The sequence below is a fragment of the Phasianus colchicus genome, chromosome 4 (genome assembly GCF_987193195.1).
Source record: "Phasianus colchicus chromosome 4, bPhaCol1.hap1.1, whole genome shotgun sequence".
NCBI classification, from domain to species: Eukaryota; Metazoa; Chordata; class Aves; order Galliformes; family Phasianidae; genus Phasianus; species Phasianus colchicus.
Window position 1 is genome coordinate 56,207,213 of NC_143439.1, and position 22,538 is coordinate 56,229,750.

General features: G+C 34.9%; 1 protein-coding gene across 5 annotated transcripts in view; it reads left to right on the forward strand.

Moving 5' to 3' along the window:
• The window catches only part of KCNIP4 (potassium voltage-gated channel interacting protein 4), a 381,941-nt gene that overhangs the window by 232,923 nt on the left and 126,480 nt on the right, over nt 1-22,538 (forward strand). The window contains exon 1 of one of the 5 annotated variants that reach the window (XM_090139602.1): nt 14,688-14,858. The exons of the other annotated variants lie outside the window; for them this stretch is intronic. The gene's annotated coding sequence lies outside the window, so the exon portion shown is untranslated. Of the gene's footprint in view, nt 1-14,687; nt 14,859-22,538 lie in introns of those variants that run through there. 5 annotated transcript variants of the gene reach the window in all.

The following is a 22,538-nucleotide window of genomic DNA, read 5'->3' on the forward strand; positions in this document are numbered from 1 at the left end:
CAGACGTGAGATGTAAGCCTATCTCCAGTTTCAATACGAACCACTTTTCCTGCCTTATATTTGACCATGCTTGCTATTGAAGCTGAGGAATGGAGGGGATTTCAGTGAGGATTGAATACAAAGTTTGTCAATTTGGCATGTTTAAAATAAATTCCAAATTTAGAAAAGCAGTTGATTTCTTTGCCTTTCAAAGTAGGTAGAATTGATCTGAAATCACAGCTACATAAGTCCCTATAATTAAATTTATCAACAAATAACTTGTCGATGTTCACACTCCCACAGCAGCATGCTAGCGTATATTTATCTGTATATTATAACTTTCTGCTTGTTTTATAATATTCCCTGTTAAGGAGTTTTACATCTGTGTATTCTAAATGACAAAGATGGCAATCTTTGAAGACTGAACAACTGCATATTTTGTTATATTCATAAGTCACAATTCACTTTTATGCCAATATCTAACTTTATTTTCTGTTTAGGGAAGGATTTCTGGTGACAAAACCCCAATAATTCTTTTCCGAATACATATTTTTTTTCATTCACAGATCTTATATAAAGCATTTCAAACAAAGCTGAATTTAGTAGAAAAAACAGCCATATAATTACATTTTTAATTTGCATGGGTTTAGACTGGGTGGAAAAGAATATAAATGAGTGTCTTCCTTGCTAAAAGCCATTGAGCTTTTAAAATGCATATCTAAAGAAATTCTACTTCCCATGTTTGATTTTTAGGTTTCACAGTGTGGAGCTGCCTAATGTTAACAACCAGAATAATAAGAAAAAAATTTTTGAATGATAACAGTTTATCGTATAGGTAAATACTACTTTCATCCTTAATAAAGATTGTAAAGCAATAATTTTTAATTGCAAGCAACATGTTTTCCTATTGTATAGGAAGACTACGTGTATTTCCAGATTGCACCCATTCTCCCTGAAGAATGTTCTGATATTCAGCCAGCCCTACTACTAAGCAGCAGAATAATAAATATATTAATTATTCATACAGATCATCTGAGAGAGGTACCACATTTGTAACAGTTGTAAGAAAAAGTTCATGGTAATAACATAGTACACAATTCATCTCTTCTACAAAAGAGAGATGAAATTTGGTTAAAGCTGAACTTAAAGTCAGAGGCCAAAGGTGGACAAACATATATTTTCCGTAGCAATTAGAAGTCTTGCAGAGTAATATCCCTCAAACATGACTCTTCATATACCTTTAAACCTCTAATGATTAATTAGCTTAGCTTTTCTGTAGTGTATTTCCTTCCTGATGTAGACTTGAATTCAAAAACATAACTTCAGACTTTTGATTTCTTGTTTTGTGATTAAGGTTACTTCTGTGAGATCATGACTTGCAGGAACCTCAAGATATATTTTTAAGTGAATCTTGTTCATTTCTGTGCAATTAGAGCAGTGTTTAGTTCTTTAGATTATAAATTAATTCATATCACTCCTCACTACGGAGAGTTTTGGCAGTTTTATTACATGTCTTTAATTCTCAGTATTCAGGCAAAAAAGTCTTTTTTTTTCCCCAAAGACATTTTGTCCACATAGTCACGTGTTTAGAGTGTAATCTTTCAGGATTTTCTTAGTCTTGTCTTTCTTCTAATTAAAAGGAAATTTTCAACATCTATCAGAATGTAATTTTAATAAAGAATCATTAATTTATGACACGGTAAATGCTTTAATATAGAAAACATTTATAAAAAACATAGGAATAAACATGAACTGCAAGTCTGCTTTTTATCGGTCCTTGTAGAGCTGTCCCTTGGAGCTTAACAAAATAAATGAGCTCCTGTTTGCCATCTTGCAGAGAGGAAGCTGAAATAAAAGAAAATGTCCTTATCACCCTACAGAATACAGAAAGGAAATACCTTACAATATACTTTTTGGTTGCTGCTTTTCTAGATTTTGTGGTTGATGATGGTAGCATACCTTTCCTCTGTCCTTCACAGTTAGTTTAAGCACAATTACAACTACCACAGAGATCTGAATGAAATTTATCCCTAAGTTTAAAGGAGAGTACCAGTACTCTCTGTAATTGTTGTATAGCAGAATGAATGGATCTAATCCTGTTACTTGCTTCCCTCAAGTGAAAACCTTCATCAGTTTTTCCATTTAAAGGGTGACGCCTTTAAATAAAAACACATTAAGTACCATATGAAAGTAGTTGGTGTCATCGGTCCAGATTTAAATGGGCAGCTGTTTCTAACTGGCAATCTTGTCATCTTCAATAGAGAAGCCACAAACTCAATGGAAATTGAATACTCTTAATGCTATAGGTCTTCTGCATATACCACCACGTGATGAAATAGCTAAGGTTTTGTCAGTTCTGTGAAATATACTCAGGATTCTGTTTCCAAGGTAATAATTTTAGTATTTCTCATAAATCATGTTTGTTTCATGAGTCCATTTTTACAGCTGTCAAACTTGGGAAAACTCTTAAAATTATTGCTTGAAAAATGAGAAGAAAGTTGTCTCAGAAGCTCTAGGTGTATTCTTTGAAGTCAGAAGTCTAAAATGATGTCAGTTCAAATTTATGAATCCACACGTCAATATAGATGCCTAGAAAAAAGTCCTGACATTCCAAGAGATAATATGTAGAGTTCATTTATCTCAGAGGAATGGAGTAAGTTGTCATGTCTTGTCATCTTTAGAACTGATTTTGAAGAAACACAGTGACTTGTCAGTGATGTAACAATTGTATGTATTCAGTGATATGATTTCTATTTCAAAATTAATATTGAAATCCAATCTAATCTTCTCAAACCAAATGCAATTCTGTCGCTTCAATGTACTATCACCTTGGATTTCTTAAGGTCTGGTGATGTATAAACTGTATTTTATACCTCTGTGCTCCCATGTTCTTCATGAGTCTGCGTGGTAGAAATTGCTCTCCCAGCAGGCACAAATACCGAATTGTAGAACTTGGCTTTGGCTTATTTAGTGGCTGTCGTGTAAACACTGTAGGTGTGGTGCACTTTTAGACTTCTATTAGGAGGCAATCTAGAACTGCTCCAAACTCCCTCTCTATAACTGTAGCAGATTTAAAATCCAAGACATGAATGCCTAGTAAATTATGGAAAGCCTGATGGATCACCAGTGAAAGCATTTTGACTCTGACTTTAATGAAACTTGACATCAGTAGATGTAAACATTTCATTAGTAGCTTATCTGTGATCTTTTGTTTCCTAATGAGCAAAGTGTCTAGATTATGGGGTGCCAGCTAAAGGGCAGTGTCTTCCTGTTGGAACAATGTGTAAGAAAATAGATTTTTTTTTCCCACAGGGTAAGGACATGAAATCTCTTACACTTGTGTAAAGATGACAGCCCATTAGTCTTTGCTGAACATGTCCTTCAGTTGGGGTTGGTCCACTTCTTTTTCAAGGGTGCAATCCCACAGCACCACTCTCCTGGACTAGCTGTATGCTTGGCAGCCCCTTATTTTCCTAAACAATATGGGGTAATAAGAATCCTAAGACATTTTTACTTGTAAAGGAGAAGGAAAAGCTCTATATAACTCAAATTGTGAAGGCACATGCTCAAACCAAAATGACAATCACACTAAGTTGTGTAAAGGCAGACCTTAAAGATGGATGCGACAGTGGGTTTTGTTATGATATCAAATCATGTGAAGCACTAGAGAATAGTGTGGAAGTGATTATCCATGTTTTAATGCACTTCTATTTCTCAAGCAGAATATTGAGAACTTGAGATACTGCATGTAGAAGTGAGTACTCTGTAAAACACAGCTTTCTCAGTTTACAGATACGTACTCTAACATGAATGCAAAGGAAGTAAATGAGTAGATTAGTTGTGTTTTAGGTCCTGTGTTGCTATACAATCAGATAAAAGTAGTTTAAAAATGCTCTTGGGGAAGTCTTTCTCATTGTTTATGCCTTTTAGACTTGAAGACTTGGCAAATCTGCTGTGTAACCATGCCTGTTGCCTGGAAAATAGCTTTTCCTTTTTCATTAGTCTAACTCAGGCACTGATTTATTGAGCAAGAGAAAGATAAGGCAGCTTTAGTTCTTCCGTTAACACCAGCTGGGGCCTGCATCACATAATGTTGTGTGAATGCACAGCTTCATCCCATTACATAGAAACTGTAACAACCCCCAGCCTTTGCCAATAGTACCATAACTTTCTAGAAGTTATTTATGCCGTGTCTCCTTAATTCTATTTTCTGTTTGTTTCTCTACTCAGTGGCATTTTTTTTTAATTTTACACAAAAGCTAAAATCAAGGAGGCAAACTGAGAGGCATGTAATCATAGAAACAATACAAATAATCTCCTTGTTATTTGTGATATGCTAAGGACTCTCGAAGGAAAAATAAGGGAAAAATGCTTCATTTCCTTCTCTAAATCATATAAAGGCCAATATGAAAAAACATCAGTCATAAATAATTGAAAAAATAGCCAGCTGAATGGCAAATTTGGTTAATTATCCTTTTGTATATTGGAATAAGTACACGTAATTCAAAATCACTGTGTTTACTCACCTTCATACAATCTATCTCTATGTGACTTTTACACTAGTGTTTGGTAGCTTTTCAGTTTTTATACATGCAGCTGTTTAAAATTTTCTCATTGACTTCAGCCTCTGAGTACTGGTTCCAATGCTATTTTTGCTAGTGAAACTCAGACCACCTCCACTGAGCTTTTAATACATTAAGGTAACCCACCAACTGCCATATGGCTTATCCAATAGCTCTTACATTTCTCAGTCACCTCTCTGTTTCTTGGGCATTTTCTGTTACAGGGAAAACAGTTTTCTGTACACCTCTATGGAGCAGATAATCACTTTCCTCCCCTTCCATCTTCAGGGTCTCATTGGTTGTTCATTCATTACTAGAATGAAGAACAGCTGTTATAAACTGCTGCCAAAGGCTTTTTTTTCCACTGTTTCCAAAGGATTTTTCTTACTGCAATCCTAGAAGTCCATGTTAAGCCTAGAAGTCTGGTGATTTGTCTTCAGAGATAAACTAGAGAAAAGCTTCCAATTTTAGCTCAAGGTGTTCACAGTCAAAGTTTTTGAACATGAATCTAGCTACTGTTGAAAGATAAGAAATGTCAGAGAGAACTTAATGCCTACACTATAGTGAGGGCAGAGGTGGAAAGCACATTTGCAGCATGTCATTTCTTCACTCTAGATAATACCCATGATAGAAAATTTGAACTAGAATTATAGAGTGTTATAGCACTTCCAGGCTTTTCAGCCTAGGTCTGCAGGAGCTGTGCAGTTTTATTTATTAACTTTCAGAGAAGAAGTCAGAAGCAAATATAAACAAGAATAAAATAGCATTTAGTTTTTGTTTGTTTGTTTTTAGTGCCAGTGCATGAAATAAGGTAAGCTTTATGCTTCTGGAACTTGACTCATAAGACACTTTTCATCTGCCGCCCATTTGTAAGGCTCATACATTGGGAGTTTTTCCACTTTCTGCACTTTGGTTTCTCTAAGAAGAACACTTGATGTTTAACTTAATGAATGGTTTACAGTTGTAAAGTTAGGCAAGGTCGGATATCCTGCTATTAAGGACAGGATAAGATAAAACAGCTCAGTACTTTCAGGCTATGTGTAGACCATCCTGACGCACTCAACAGTGAGGTCAAGTGTTAAATAATGGCTCATGTTCATATTTTTACAGCTTGTAAGAGACCGTTTTCATCTGAAATGTCTGTTGTAGTCACAGGACTACCGCATACAACAGCAGTTTGATTACTTTTTGAATTCTTTCCTGCTTTCCTCCAGGGAACCTGCCTTCCTATCCAAGTGTCGTAAGTGCTGGTGACATAAGTAGGCTTTAAACATAGTGGACCTTGCAACTTAAGTTTCCTGCCTGGTCAGGAGGCACTCAGGGTCCAGACAGCTCTCAGTTCACGGCTGTGGATTTTTTCATGACAGATGTTGAGTATATATTTGATGAGCTGACAAGTTCACAGACTCACTGTGGTCTACAGAGACCTTCAAAACTTGCTTTCAGACTTACCTCAGCAGTGGGTACTGGGAGATAGGAAGTTCCAAGGTACTTTTTACCCAGAATTGAAGTGGATGCATTACCTTGGAGTTCTTGGCTCCTAGAAAAAAGCCTGAGGGCAAGCTGGTCATTGGTTAGTGTCCCTTTGCTTTCCCCTTGAACAGTGACTGAAGTGTGGAGGAACAAGCTGGTTCATGAAAGCATGTAGGGGTCCTTAGATCCCTGCCTCAGCTCCTCACTGTTTCTTTGCATGTCTCTAGTAAGTTTTAAGTTTTTATGCTTGTAGGAATTGGATTTTTGCTGTAAAGGTTGTGCTTTTATCACAAAGATACCATGAGCACATATGATAAATGACACTTAGCATCACAGCAGCAAGCTTTCTTTTTTTTTTTTTCAATTTCCTTTAGTCACATTTTTCTACTTTGAGCATGCTCTCGTTGTCTCTAGACAGAAGTTTAGTATTGTTGCAGAGTCTCTTAATAAGATGGAGCTAATCAGTCACAACAAAAGTCATTATGGAAAATGATAATAGGAAAAGCAATTATTTGCATTTTTTTCCCCATTATGTCTCCTGGGGTATTCATTTAAAACCATTATGTGTGACAGAGCAAAGCACAGTTCATGCCTTCTCTTGTTTCATGCTGAGCTCTGACATCAGTAAGACAGAATGGTTTGTCAAGCTACGGTGAGAGGTAGAATGGCAAATGTCATGACGAGTAACAGCTGGTAAGGCAATGCTCTCATGTGTTAGATGTCAAGTTAGTAACAAGTAGGAAGACAGTGAAAGAGAGATGAATTTACCTGTTCCTTTCAACAGTAAGGTTTTAGAGAGGGACACCATCACTTGGACATAGGTCTCATAGAGATATTATCATATCTCTATGCATATCTTTAGGAGATCTTTATTTCTTCAGTGTCCTCCAGTGAAAAGATAAGAAGTACACTTTAAATTCATACTGTACTTTTGTAGTGTACCATAGTCCACCAGTTATGCCATATCTAGATGTCTGCCCTTTTGCTGTTGCTGTGATTGAGCATATTGTGTTAAAGACATCGAAAGTAAAAGTGCTGTGGAGTGGAGATGAAATCTCTTTGATCACAGAGGTGAAGAGGTTGTGAAGCAGATAAAAGGCTGACTTGCCTCTGCTGTGTTTGGGAATCCAGTAAAGAGATGCATTTGGAAAAAAATGCAGTAGAAGAAAGAAATTCTTTGAATTTCATATAAGAGATTAAATTAGTTGCTCAGAATTTCTCCTAGGCTGAACCTGAGTTCCCTATCTAAATCCATACTTTATTCAGACAATGGGAGAGAGGTAAAGCAAATGATTGTGAGTCACAATACTTCAATTAATAGACCATCACTAAACCACCCACAGAAGCTGAATCTGAGTTTTAAGTACCTGATGCTCTCTTCCTATGATTTAACAAAACTCTACTTCCAATGATACAGGTGTATCCAGTTGAACCACATTTTTGAAATATGAGCCCACTATTCTCAATTATAGCCTGGAAAATAGCAAGATGCTACATGATGATGTTTGTAGTGCTTAAATGGATGACCAAATTATTTCAAACTAATACTAAGCAATATTAAAAACGATGATCCCAATTTCTTCCTTTGTTCCATCATCTAAGATTTGGACATCATGAGATTGCTAGACTTTTTGGGAATTCTTTGAAATACAGATTTCTTTGTATGATACAATTTGCTATTCTTACTTGTTTTCAGCTGCCTAAAATGTAGAAAATGACTTGTAAGATGCTATGCTTAAGGAAGAGAGGTGAAAATCTTGAATGATAGAGTGATAAATAAGCTTCAGATGTTGACTTGGTTTAGAATTAGCTTTTTTTGTATAGTTGACATGAAAAGGTTTTTTGGTTACACTACATGTGCCATGTGAAAATTATCTGAAATGTTATGGGAACCAGTTGAAAAAACATTCATGTTTAATACAGATGGATAGCTGAATACAAACCTTGGATTCTTTTTATAAAGCTGTGAATTATGTAATGCATTTTCTTGTTTGAAAGAAAGAAATGGAAGAAAGAAATGAGATTGGCAGTTTACAGTTTTAAAAATCTAAGTCATATGCAAACACGTGTTTCCATACGAGGCATAGATTTTGAAATCTCACAGTTGTCATTACAGATTTGATTAAATTTTATTATTTAAAATATAAAGGAAAAAAATTGAACTCAATGTCTTAAGAACTTTGACAACATTAAAATGAAAACAAAAGAAAAACATGAAGGAAAATCTTTTTTTTCTTATCGTTCTTCATATTTAAAGCCATTAGTAACATCTGTGGAATAAATAAATTTATGTCTGCACACATTTATATTTTAAAATCCCCAAAAATTATTTCTATAGGAATATATTGGACAGTTGCTTTGGTATGTTTCTTAAACTACTTAATACAGCGTAGAGTTTTAGAAAGCAGTCACAGAAATCACAACATGTTTTTCTCTATCTTATTTATGTTGTCATAAAGTGGAGACCATTGACCTCAAGTAAAGCTCTGCAAGCCATTTGGGAACATGTTCTTTAGCTTGCAATTTCTTTTAATGTTCCATGCTCAAAGCCAGTTCAATTTTTGTAATCCCACACTGTGGCTAAATGTCTGCAAATATAGGTGCTGAGATATTTCTTTGAGGAAAATATGAGTTTGAAATCAAAACAAATAGATTATTCATGTTTCGGTACTTTGCTAAATAAATTGTTTAACTAAAAAAACAAGAACAACAGCAGCAAAACCCCTGAGTTATGTTTTCAGCTACATCCAGGTAATGCATTATTTAGGATGATTTGTGAAAAGATTGTTACTTTTTTGTATTCTGATTGGGTGTAATTGTCATTTCATGGTTTTAACAAAATTTAAAATCAGTTTAGTTTGCCATGAAATTCTTCTTTATTCTTCTGCTATGGTAATTTAATATTTTTTATTTTGGAGTCAGTTGTACTGAGCAATACTTATCCAGTGAGACCACTTAATTAAAGACTTACTAGCTCAGAGCTCCAAAAATGACACTTCTATTTACATTAGAATTCAAATAGAAATTAAGCATAGCTTAAAGATTCTTGAAACTGGGAGTGGTAGGAAATGTACAGATATTTATTTGTTCTTTATGACAGAATTAAGTTGAGGCAAAAATTCAAAACAGATTTTGACAAGACAGTGCTGATTAGATGCTTGTTTGTTGGGTACCTGACAGGTAATGTATATTATTGAATGAACATAAACTTCAAGAGTAACAAGAAAGGCACATTGTTTCACACAGAAACCATCCTCCTATGCTTTTGCCAGGCAATTCATACTTACGAAGGTCTGAATGCTAACAGTAAGAATAGTATGAAGGAGATCTATTGAAATTTGTACTGGCTGTGATAATTAATATGCAAATGAGATACTTTGAGATGCTGTTCAAAAACATGAATTTGCTTTTGCTCTTTATTGAATATATTTAAAGCTACCTCTTTCACAGACAGTTCATACAACTGGAGAATTGTTTGGGCTCTGAGTTATTGCTGTTACTTCCTTTGTCTCTCTCTTTGATAATGGTATAGCTGATCCAATCTGGACACAGTGCCTTTGGTCATGAAGATTTGTCTAAGATTACCCATGGCACAATAGAAACCGTGTTGCTATGTTTAAAAACAAAACAAAAACTTTTTAATTACTTAATTTTTTCTTTACTTTCTTTATATTTGGCTCTAATACTCTTTTGCTTTCCCATACATGAAGCACAAATTTCTTGTATCTCAGTCATGCTTTTACACATCTGCATGATGCGCCTCGTTTTCCTCATCCAGATTGAATAGTTTATCTGTGTGAGGTGAAGATTCTATTGTTTGGTGGAAGTGGAGGTGCTGAATGTTTTTTTTTTTTCCTTATATTTGTATTTTATTTATTTATTTATTTATTTATTTATTGTACATACAGTTTGGAAAGATGCTAAACATGCAAAGAATTATAATTATTTTCCTTGATCTGTGAAATGGTCTTCAGTTCTAGTATTGCACTATCTATTCTATCATGAACTATCTATATTGCACTATTCTATCATGAATGATGAAACAGACAGCGACATTTTTTGTAGCTATTGATTAATGAGGTATTTTAGGCTCTGCTTTGTTCTTTCAAAAATGTGAGTATTACAAGCAAGAGTAGTTTTAGTCATGTACCTCTGTGAATCAGAATGCCATGGCCTGCAAAGCTGGAGTTTTGTTTGATTCCATTTCTAGGATTTATTCTTAATTTTGATGGTCTGAAGAACACAGACTTTCTACAGGAAAAAAAAAAAAAATCATTGTGGTAACTGAGATGATGCTTTAAATGCCGTAAACCTCCTATTCAATTGATATTTACTATGCTTATCACAACTGATTCCAAGTTCTCTCTGCAAGTTTTAAAATAATCTCTCTGACCAGCAGAGAGCAGCAAAGATATACTTTATAATGACCTAACTATGAGTCTGCCTGTGCAAAATCTTACTGCAGTTCTACACTGCCATGAGGTGGGTAGTACTGAGTCCATTTATCATGAGCACATGTATTGTGTTAAATGAAAATATATATGGTGTGGATGTATGAGCATTGTATTTCAAATCAGGACAGGTTCTGGAGTGAATCTTCTGTTCCATTTGAACAGTCTTAATTTGAAAACTGAATTACTTCCAAATGATATATAACCTGAATATATGTTCTATCTACTAATGCATATTCGATCATGAGAAATACTTCATGTTGTTCTGCATAAAAGTCCTGAGAAATATATGACTGTATGCATTGTCTCCTTGGCACCAAATATTCTGCCATTCAGATCTGCCCTTGTTGAGACCCACTCATGCCTCTCTGGGGAAAGGAGTTCAGGCTGTTTCATGTTTACAGATTTGATTTTAGGTTAAACTAGGTTTTAGCAATGCTGGAAAGTAAGAGTTATGAATTTCTCATTATAAATCCTACGTGAGTTACATGAGGGCTCCTTTTTTAGGGGTGTTATTGTAACCTGTATTTAGTTTCCTTTGATTCATCCTACTGTAAAATAGGAGCAGTCATGTCACATACAATTTATAGAAGTAAACTAGCATATGTTTATGAAGCACTAAGGCCCTTGTGTTGGCTTTCTAAAAAAGTTAATGAGGAAAATATTGTTCTTTTTCTTCAGTGCATTCTTGAATAGTGGTCAGCAGATCAGCCGTGAGACCACAAACTTGATAAACAGGAGGAATGAAAACATTAAATAGATCTTTGCTGAGTGAGCGCCATCCTTTTTGTAAATGTAATAAAATGATGTCTTGAAGGAAAATAATGAGATCGTGTAATTAAAGATTTTATCACTATACATGTACCAAAGCACCTGGCTTAGAGCTCTGTGAGAAATTTTGTTCTGACATTTCATCACATGAATGATTGATAGTACAATCTGACTAATATTCCTTTAACAAATTGTTTTACTGCAGTGCACTCAAATTAGGAATGGAACAGATTTGATTTTGATTAAATTATAATTCTCACCCTTTAGTTATTTAATTTGCTTCAATTATTTGGATGATTATTAAAAAAACATACAAGATCCATTTCATGAATCATTTGTTCATTGATCTTAGCTTTTGTTCATTGATCTTAGCATTTTATTTAATATTTAAAAGATAGATATTAGTAACTGTCATTTCCATTACTGTCTCTGTATTGAAACAGATTCTTATTTTGTTAGCACAATAGATTGACAGAGTGGGGAGAAACAGGGAGAGACTACTGAGTTTACAAGTAGCAAAGGAAAGTAGTAGAAAAGGAGATGGTCAGTATGGAGGCTAAATGAAAATGTGGAGTGCATGAAGATGTCATGTTAATTTTGACAGTGGTTTTCATTTTATTAAAATATTTGTCTAGTTGAAAATTTGTGCAAATAGACTTCACTGTGTAGAATTTTAAGAAGAAAAAGATTGGACAGGAGTGTGAAAATCAAGTTGGATACAGGGAGGAGGTAGGCTGCTAGATGGAGAATGAATGATGGAAGAAGAGCAGATGGCCGCAAACATAAAGAGAATCAGCATTACAGGGAAAAGGTTTTTCTTCAGCACTTTCTGTAAATAACTTTCTATGTGGTTTTGAAATTACTTTCTTCATCTTTCATTTGACTTCAAGTTAATTAATACAGAGTATAAAAATAAAATTAACTTAGGAGGAGAGCTTAAATTGAAATGCCCACATTTGCTATGGTCATCCACTTGTGCAAGATTCTGCATGTAAATGTGTACATGTGCACACTGTGTGATACAAGCCTCAAAGAGAAGGTGATTGAACACAAAAGCCCATATTTTCACCTTATTTTCCAATTTTCTTGTTTCTTTGACATTATTTAAACTCATATTTTTGCCAGCATCATTTGCAGTTTTGCCAGTTTTTCCAAGCACCAGGGTGGGATGCTCCTATCTGTGCCTCATTCCACAGGCAGAAATCCAGCTACCTCATACATCCCCCACTCACAATTGTCTTGTGGTGTTTGCTTCACAACGCTTTGAAAATCCACCTCCCCGCCTTTCAAGCAGAGTAATTTTGTTGATTATTTTGTCAGATGGGCCTGGTGAGGGGATGAAAGGCAGAGAGCAATCAGTGGGCACAAGCAGAGCTTGCTGCAGCACTTTGCGTGTTGAGCCAGGATGGATGAAATAAGAAACTGTACAGGATCTAAAAAGAACCTTTTCTCCTCCTGTACTGAGGCCCTGATTGAGCCCAGCACTCTCATTTTTACTTATTTGTTTGCTTTTTAACCCAGATTTACACTTGGTCTACGCAGAGATTGAAGTGTCAAGCTGCAGTAAGAGGGGCTATGTGCTCTCTGCAAACTGAAACATCTCACACAGGTTTCTAATGAGAATTTTTTTTTTCCTTTTTTTCCCCCCTCAACCTGAGAGGTCTTTGTGGTTTAAGTATATATTTGAGCTTAGTTTAAAAGAGTATGCTGTGTCCAAAGCTAAGTTCTGATAAATGAAGTTCATGTTATGAAATACAGATTGCCCAAAAGTCAGAAATTCTGTTATTTTGGGTCAAAGATCAATATGCAAATCTGGAGTGTTTTTTTAATTTAAAAACATTTTTGTTTTGTTTGTTTTATTTTAAATGAAAAAGTATTAGTATCTGCTTTGTCCACATAGTGACAGAGCATTACAGGAAAGGTTTCTTTAATATTCTTTTTCAAAGGCGTTATATATACTTTTTATTATATTAGCAAACAATACATGATTGTATTAGATATAATTAGTAGTACATTTTATGCTTCTTATTAACTATACATTTATTAATAAATATATATTGTAACTAAACTTTTTGGAAGTTTTGTGATCTCTAAGGAATTGCCCCACAAATAATGTTCTTTTGAGATTACATTTCACATGTACCAGATGAGGAGTACCTAAAAATAATAAAATATTGCAATTATTTTATTTTTAAATAGCTTCTAGCCTACTCTTTCTAATACTCATACTTTTTCATAATCTGCCTTCTGTTTTTATTTCATGTTTTATTTCCTCTTCTCAGCTTTCCCTAACAAAAAAGAATGAGCAAACCACAGTGATTTACTTTAATCTCTGGCCTATTAAATCTTACACTTGAAGGTCAAATTTAAGCAGAGGCAAATCTATTCTCCTTTAATAAACATTAATTCTACAAATAAAAAGTGATTGAAAATCAATTGTAACAGATTTTCATTTTGGAATTTCTTTCTTCTTCATTTGGTAAATATTGGTTGTAGAGAAGATAATGAGAATCTGAAGTTACTTGTTCCCCAGGGTACAGGCATCGTTTTCACATGGCTTTGTTAGAATGTTACAAGAAGATAACAGGTAAAAATAATAAAACTATGATCTTATAGCAAGAAGAAAGTCAGTAAAAAGTGACAGAATCTATTAGCAAGATGGGGACATGAAAGCAATAAGTTTTTTAGTTTAAAGCAGGAGAAGAAACATGGTTTGCTCTAGTTAAATTTCAAAGAGTATCATTTAATTTTTAGATCAAGCTTTTATTCCTTTCTAGAAGAATTGAATGGAAACTTTGATTAGATGTTAGTAGTCTGAATTGCGCGTTAAAGCACACAGCAGAAATGTATTTGATAGATCTGATGAGAAAATTGTGATAAAAATAGACATTAAAACAATACTGCTTTTTAAAACAACTTCTATCTTACAGATAGGATACAGGAAGAAAGAGTGCAGGAAAGCCCAGAGGATTTGAAAAGCTTTTAAACATTTCCAATATAATTAACTAGGAATATGTTTTTCAAGAAAGAAAGAGGAAACTGAAATTAAGCTTTAGCATGCATAAACTAAGCAGAAAAAAACTTTCTTAGCCTAACGCTTTGTTTTTTCAAGCATGAGTGACAATCTATAATGACAATGTTGAGTATTTATGGAAAAAATGATGAAAACAATTTTAAAGAAATTTAGGAGTAACCATGTTACGAGTATCTGTGATAAAATGAAAGAAGGAGAGGATTTTGTTTTCCTATTAATCTGATTTTGCACTTTTAATCTTAACAACTCTTATTTGATCAGTGATGATTTGCATGAACAAATCTGAGTGTTATCCTGAAAATATTTTCCTCTATGCTATCTGAAGCAAACAAGCTGGAGGTGTTGTCGCATATAACAGGTGTTATATTGGGCAGATCATGTGCACCTGCTTCTTAATTAGTTAAAATTTCTTTTCAGCTGCACCTGGGTGATGTGTTGCTACTTGCAACGTTTTGGTCTTGGGTCTTCACTGACTCGGGCCTTCTCTGTAGTAGAAAATTTAGTTCCAGTGCTGCCATGTGGCATCTTGAGGCTGCAAACTGGAAAACATTGTTAAGAGAGGAAGGAAAGAGTCCTTCAGAAATAGAGGTGAGTGAAACCTGTGGGTTTGTCAGCCTGTACCTGTTGAGGAGGCTGAACCACATAATTGGTGATGGTCTGGTGAATGGAAAGAGGATTGAATTTTCACTGCCTGAGGAAAGGATGAGACTCTAGGTCTCTAATGTAGTTGCTGGGCTGATGTACGCTGAGTGAGAGAAAGATGCACTTAGGGAGGGAGGGTAAGGGATTTCTGTCACCTTCCAAAGAAAAAGTCTGTTGTGTTTTGCTTAGTTACGTATGCTGTGGATCCCCTCAGTATGGGATTCCTCTAGTGCCTTAAGACCTGAGTGAACAGGATTAGAAATATTTTTTTCTTTAGTGCTTAGTGTTGTATTGTTGAGGTAAATATAGACTTAGCTTTATATACCTTATCTAAATGCTTAGTGCAATGCTCTAGTTGTATGCAAAGCTCAAAGGTGGCCTGGTGGATACTAAGGTAAGTGAATTTATCTCAGAAACCTTCCCTGATGTCAAAGTGAATTGGGTGATGAAAGAAAATAAGAAATTCAGAACTCTGGGCTTTGAAAAAAACTTTCACAAAATTATGATCCAAAAATAAGTTATCTTGTGGCAGAGAGAATGTTTGGTGAGGAAGAAGCAAAGTTTGCAGCTGAGAAAGAAGGCTGTATGGTGTATCCATGGTGGAGGTGTAGGAGAGTGGAGAAATAATTCAGGTGCTGCAGTTGTGTGTATGGGGGTGCTAGAAACACTGAGAACTTGTGTCTCTACCTGACATTTGTAGAGAAGTCATTTAACTGTTTACTCGCTCTGGAGGTAGAAATTCAGTGTGTTTGATGGCATATGCAGACTTATACATGCTGTTTCAATGCGGTGAAGTGTCAAAAAAGTTGCTTATATGCTCAAACTGTCCCAATTAAATTGAAATCTGTTTAAAAGGTATTTGAGTAGAGCAAGCCTTCTGCAGGTATTTGAGACCTTATCTGAAGTGTATATATTTTCTTTTATTAGTAATTGCCAAGCAAAATACAGATTAATTAAAAACATTGCTTCAGAAGTGTTTGAAATTCCCGTATTGTTGGCAATGCCATGAAATGTGTTACACATGACTGATCTGTTGGGAAAAGGCACTATATAGTGAATGTGAAAAATTTTTTGTTACTGTTCCCGTAATTTAAGGTAAAGTTGTTTCAATGGTGTATGCAAAACAAGCAAATTCTTAGAGATGTTACACCTTGTCTAATAAGAAGTAAAACTTATTTTAGCAGAAGCACTATTAAATCAAAGTTTTTCATTATTCTCAACTTGAAAATGATCAGTATTGATTATGAAGGACTTAACGGATTTTTGGTAGTGGATCTGAGATCTGAGACCATCTGACTGAAAGAAACAGACACAAAATTCCTAATTTTGATTCTTTAATTATATATGAAGGTTTTGCTACAAGATAAAGAATGCTTTGTGAAAAAAGAAGAGACTTGGGTGAAATATAAAAATAAACTCTGTGATGAGCTTTGAGGATGTTACTGTTATGTCATGTGCTATTTTTTATGCGTAGTGTTTTGTACTCCATAAAAAAAAAGAAGTCTTGCTATAAGGTCGAGGTGAATATAGTTGTTGGAAAATCTCCAGAGATGTTGCATGTTCATGACAAAAAGTGGAAGGAACATGCTGAAGTTTATAGGACTTTACAGCTCAGGCTGCACTATTAATTCATAATAGCTTGTTTTTTATTTTAAGCAAGTTTAACTCTTCTTTCACACGATAAAAGCCTGAAAAATGCTTGGTTTCCCCTTTAACTTATTTTAAGATTAGACATGCTTCTTTTTTTGACATTCTAGCCAGAAATAAAATAAGATTGTGAAACAAGCATCCAAGAATGGGTTGCATTCAACTTCAAATGGCAGTTTCAGTACAGTTCATTTCCCAGTCATTTTAGTAATTTAACTTATTATATAATTTAGTAATATAAGCTGATAATGTGGAGCTTTTTCTTAGTTATTCTTTTGCTTTAACTAATTACTAAGAGTTTGGATCACCCTAGAAAAAACATTAAAACTGCGCTAAAACTAACAATCTTTCAGAATAACACATCATGTGATCTCAGTGAAGGGTGCTGTGTTTCCATAATCTTGTGCTCAGATGTACAACTCTTTTCTCATTCTCTTTCTCAGTTAATGGTTCAGTTTAATCACTTTGTGTGACAAAATCCACAAATTATCAATGAGGGAAATATTGCTTATCATCTCAAGTCAGTTTTGGAGCTACACAGTGCCCTTAGAAAAAATCAGACAGTAATCCTGCTGCATAATGCTTAGAAAAATTACAGATGTTAGGTTCAGAAGTTGGAAGGACGCATACCGACTGATAGACTCGTATATAAAAGGGGTGCTGCATGTGGGCGGCGAGGAGCGATGGTGTGCATCCTTCTGGTCTCCCCTGGCTCAGCTGGTATCAGCTGTGCCTTATTGCCTTGTATACCTACTTCATCTTGGGTATCCACAGAGGGCAAAAAATTAATCTTGCTTTTTAGATCTGACTCTTTTTTAGTGTCAAATGCACATGTATGCATCAGTCATCAAATTAATGCCTATGGAAGCCATATGGTGTGTTAAATTTTATGAATTTGGAAGTAACTGAAAGAGTAGTTGGAAAAAGTATTTAAGTATTACCTTACTTCCATGTTTTGTTAATATATTCTGTATAAAAATTAACCTCTCTCTGTATACTTTCACAATTCTCCTCTGAGTTTGCTTATGCTTTGACTACTACAGCATTGTATATTTTCAGGCTTCCTTGATTATTGGTGTGTTTTAATCATTTGAAATCAAAACATAACAGTGAAACTTTGTACTTCCTCCAAGCAATCATGGTTAAAGGTGGAAGAGTTTTTTATATGGAAATGTCTTTTGGATAAATCTCTTGCAAACTTTGGCTAGATAGTCTATAGTACATTTGTAATTGCATCTATTGTTGTCCTACTACTTTTGTTCCATACATTCATCACTCAAAAGTTCAGGGTCTGATAGCTTTGTTTTCTGACTCAATCTTCTGGAGTGAAAAGTTGGTATAGCTCTGGAGAAAACAGATATCTAATTGTCTGCTATTAAGAAGTCTTAGTCTATTTTAAACTAGAGTTATTAGCTGAAAATTACTTACTCTCTGCATGCCCACAGAATATATTCTATTATTGTGGACAAATATATGTGAAGTTACAGGGATTAGTTTGGTTTATTTTTTTCTTGGCCGGGTTTAACTTGAAGTCTGCTTTGCCACTGAAAATGAAAAGAAAAGATGAGCAACCTGGTAAAGAACTGCACAGCAAAGAATAACTAAAAATGGCTGTAGTTCACTGATTTTCTTTTTGTAAGGGCTAGGATGTAATATATATTGGCAAGTACAGTACAATTACAGTTTCTCTCCATACAGTATAAAGAGAGCCTAAATTTCCACATGGGACCAAGAGAATCCTTGCCTTATGTTAGATTAACCTAATAGCTTATGCTGGTGTGAGTGGGTTTCCTGTACCTTAAATCTCCCTTATTGAAAGATAGACCACTTACTACTTATACCGCCTTTGACATGGAAAACTAGTAATTGCTCTTTTTACAAGATTTCAAACACTTGAATAGAATTCCCACGTATATCCCCCGTTCTGTTTTCACAGATCAGAGTTTCTGAGCTTATAAGTTTTCTAAGCTGTATTGCAACTTAAATGTTTATTTCCTTTTCTTTTTTTTTTTTTTTTTTTTTTTGGATCTGTGATTTGCTTTTGCACGACTTTTGTTGATGCAATTCTACATTCAAACTGCAAGTATATCGATGTCTTATAAGAGATCTTCAGGGGAAACACTAATACACTAATGACTGGGAAGTGACAGACTTTAAGAACATCCTTTTTTGTAAAATAAGGCAATGTTAAACATGTTACTGTGTATGTTTATACACATAAAACCAAAACAGGTTAGAAAACTAATATTTAACATCAAATTGTCAAAACTAAAATCATCTGAGGAAAAATTCATCACAAATAACAATACACCCACAAAGTTAGTAGGGTAATAGTTAACATTTACTTTCATTTATTTTAATAGTCATTCTCTTATAAGTATTTGAAAACAACTTAAGTAAGAACTTTAGAAGTTTTTTTTTAATGTATGTTAGATAATTTATATCAGATAAGGCTCAATTTGCCTGTACTATCTAATTGCCTACATGATCTAAAATGCATAGAGTGAACATCTTCTGACTGTCAGAATCAGTGCTTAAGTTTCACAGTTGTTTTTTTGTTTTTTTTTTTCTGTCTGTTCTATGAGAAGCTAGGGACAGAATGCTTTGGATAGGGGTCATCTGTCTGCCTCTGATCCTGGCTGTATAATCCCATCACTCTGCGTTAGTTCTGTTCCTCATTTGACAACATGCTAAACCAGTTCTGCTCAGTCACCTACAGAAATCCACCTCAGTGTAGAAAGCACTTTTTTTACCCTATGTATTGTTAGTTAAATGAGTTTACCATTCAATCAGGCAAGTACCAGAGCTTATAACAGGGAGCCAGCTAGGTCACAGGTGAGAAGATGAGGAGGAATGAAGTTATTCTTTTTGCAGCAGTGAACCACTTAATCAGCTCTTCTGCCATGTGTAGACTCTAATTAGTGTCTTGAATTTAGATGTCAAATTTGTCATGACAGCGAAGCTAGGCAGACTTAATACTATTCCATTGATCACTGGAGTGTTTTCATTCAGTACTGTTTTTGGCATGATATCTCTTCCTGAGCATAGGGAGAGAGGGTTTTGTCTTGAAAATTGCTTAGCCTTTAAAAAACTTTTGAAAAAGATAGCTCCAAGGGAGGAGATAAGATTAGAAAGATGAACAAAAGTGGGAGCTGGCTGTCTTCTCACTATTCTGTTTCATAAAGAATTTAGAGTTGATCAAGAGAACCATCAATATGCAAATTTGGTGGGAACGTAAGAAGCACAAAGAAGCAGTTAGATGATAAAAAAAAAAAAGGGCAAATGAAGACTGCAAATATGGCCTAACCGCTAGCATTATCTGTCTCTTTCTAGAGGTGGATGCTAGTTTTCTCAAGTAATAAGTATATCTTTTTTTGCTTCAAAGTTTTGAACTACTCAATACTACCGAGATAACAGGGAAAAGCCATGCATTACAGGGATTACACAATAAATGTTTCTTCTTTTTTCTTTTTTTTATTTAAAAATATCACTGTTGATTCCTAGTAAATGATACATAGTATGGTGTTAGAAAAGCGCTCATATTGTGCAGTTCCCATATACTGGCAAATAAGACTTCAGTTCATCAGATCTAGTGCAGGTAATAAATTTGTAGAGAGAAAGAAAATTGCGAAGAGAATAAGTTTTAGCAAATAAACCTTAGAAAAATATAACCTTTCTCAGTTGTCTGTCAGCAGTTCACAGGCTTCAGCGCTTGTCATGCATACTGAAAATGAGTGCTTCATTTCAAAAGTGTGTGGAAACATTTGAAATCAAAATTTGAGAGGTTTTACTTGACAAAGTTCCATCTGAAACTTCTTGGCACTTTAGTTTTCAATGCTTTGTCACTTCTTCCATTTGTTTAAAACACTAAACAAATAACACAAACTTCTATCTCAACTCCAAGTATTTTCCAGATAAAAAGATGCACATCTGCAAAATATCTATAAGTAGCACTTACACTATGAACTTGTTAAAAGACACTTGTTTGCACAAAGCCTTCCTTCCGTAACTGCCATGGTTTAAGCTCTGTGCTATAAACAGTTTGTGTTGCAGATAACTATTGTAATGAAATGTAAATTTTATGCATATATTATTCCTTAAATGGGTCTATGCACAACCTGTTGCCAGTATTGGAATCTAAGCTGGCTTGCTATGGGCATATAAACTGCTGAGTCTATTGCTTGAAAGTTCTGCTGGAAGTCTGACAGCTATTTTTAATGAGCAGAGAAGATTTTAAGGGAAAGTTAGCTGTCTTTTGAGTTCCAAGTGCTCTTCTTAGTTATCAATTTTCTAGATGAGAATGAAGTAATCCATTTCATGTTCTGAGAAAATGTCTAGAATGCTTCTTTGCATTATCTTAAAACAAACACAAAGGCATTAGAGATAGCTACTGCATGTTTGCACTAAAACAGCTGTTTATAATGCAGCTTTTCTTGAAAAATGAAATTCTGGAAAAATTATTTCCTATGTATTTCCTATTTACTGGATATTCTAATTCCTGCTTTGAAGGTGCTCTACAACCCTTTGGGAAGGCTCATCTTTTGTATCATAACTGTAATATTTGAATAGGAAGTGTGTTCTGATATCTGCTGCGCTATTCTCCTTTTATAATCCTTTCACTGTTTCATTCTGTTTTCTACAAGGCTTTTTATTTGCATGTGCTTCTCACCGTTACTGAGTTTTACAGGGTTATGTGTAGCAGAGTTAGAGGTAGATGACTTTGACCTCCATAGCTTTACTGCCTGAAATCTTTTACTGTGGACATACAATATGCATAATACGTGTTAATATATTATTACATTGCTTCATTTGGGAAATGTGTGGCTGCACTTGTTTGCTCTGGTAGAACAGAAGCCTTGCAGCTGCCTGCCTGTAGCTCAGTTAGGTGCCTAAGTGTAACTGTTTGGTAGTTTAGAAGTAAAACCTCAATTGTAAGATCTTTGAACCAAAAATAATGCATACCTCCTTCCTTCCCCTTTCTTGTGTAAACAGATAATTTTTTTTTCCTCTCAGTAGTCCATGCAAACTGTAAATTTACCTATCACTGCTGCTAATGTAACAGAAACCAGGAGGTCCGTACTGCAAAAGCTGAGTAGGAAATTGCATTTTTTTATACACTTTTTTTAATACACTCTTTTTTCAAATACTACTTACATAGATGATGGACAGGAGAAGGCATGATTCTCATGAAAATGGGATTCTTACCCAGAGTAACGCATTTTATGTTGCCACAAAGTTAAATTTAAATGAATTCCTGTGGCTACTTTCTGTTTCTATCAGCACAAAAGTGAGGCAGGCTTTCAGGAAGCTGCTGAGAAGAAAAAAAATAGTGCTGCTACCTGGTTAACCTTGAGGTTATTCAGTACTCCTGTCACTCATGCATGTGTCAGGGTAGGACTTCATGAAGGCACTGCGTGGTTCGTTTAGTATTTTCTTATGGGTAGAACACACTTTTACAGCAAACTGAAAATGCAGCCATGTAATTTATGTTGCACCTTGGATACCTCTCTGAAATCTCATTGGCAGGCATCTGAAAATCATTAATTGTCATGAAGGTTAAGGGAAAATTATTGGATTTGGATATATAGAACTGCAAGAGTAGTTCTGCTGCCCCAGGCAAGATTCTTGTACACTTTAACATACAAGAGGAAGCCAGAAGAGAATGATCACTGCTGAGCAGAAATTCAAGGAGGTGGTGCTGAAGTACTAAGGTGAAGTAGGTAATGTTGGTCCTTTAAGACCTGCTAAATTGATTTCACTTTTTGACCTGGGAAAACTCATTTGAGTAACAGAAGTAGAAAGGGTACATTGCCCCTTGGATCAGTACAATCCCAAGAACAAATAGAGGCTTGGCAGAGAATGGCTTGAGAGCAGCTCTGAGGAGAAGGATTTGAGGGTATCAGTTGATGAAAGATTCAATATGAACCAGCAGCAGAAGTAGCCTAGAAGGCCAACTGTATCCTGGGCTGCATCAACAGA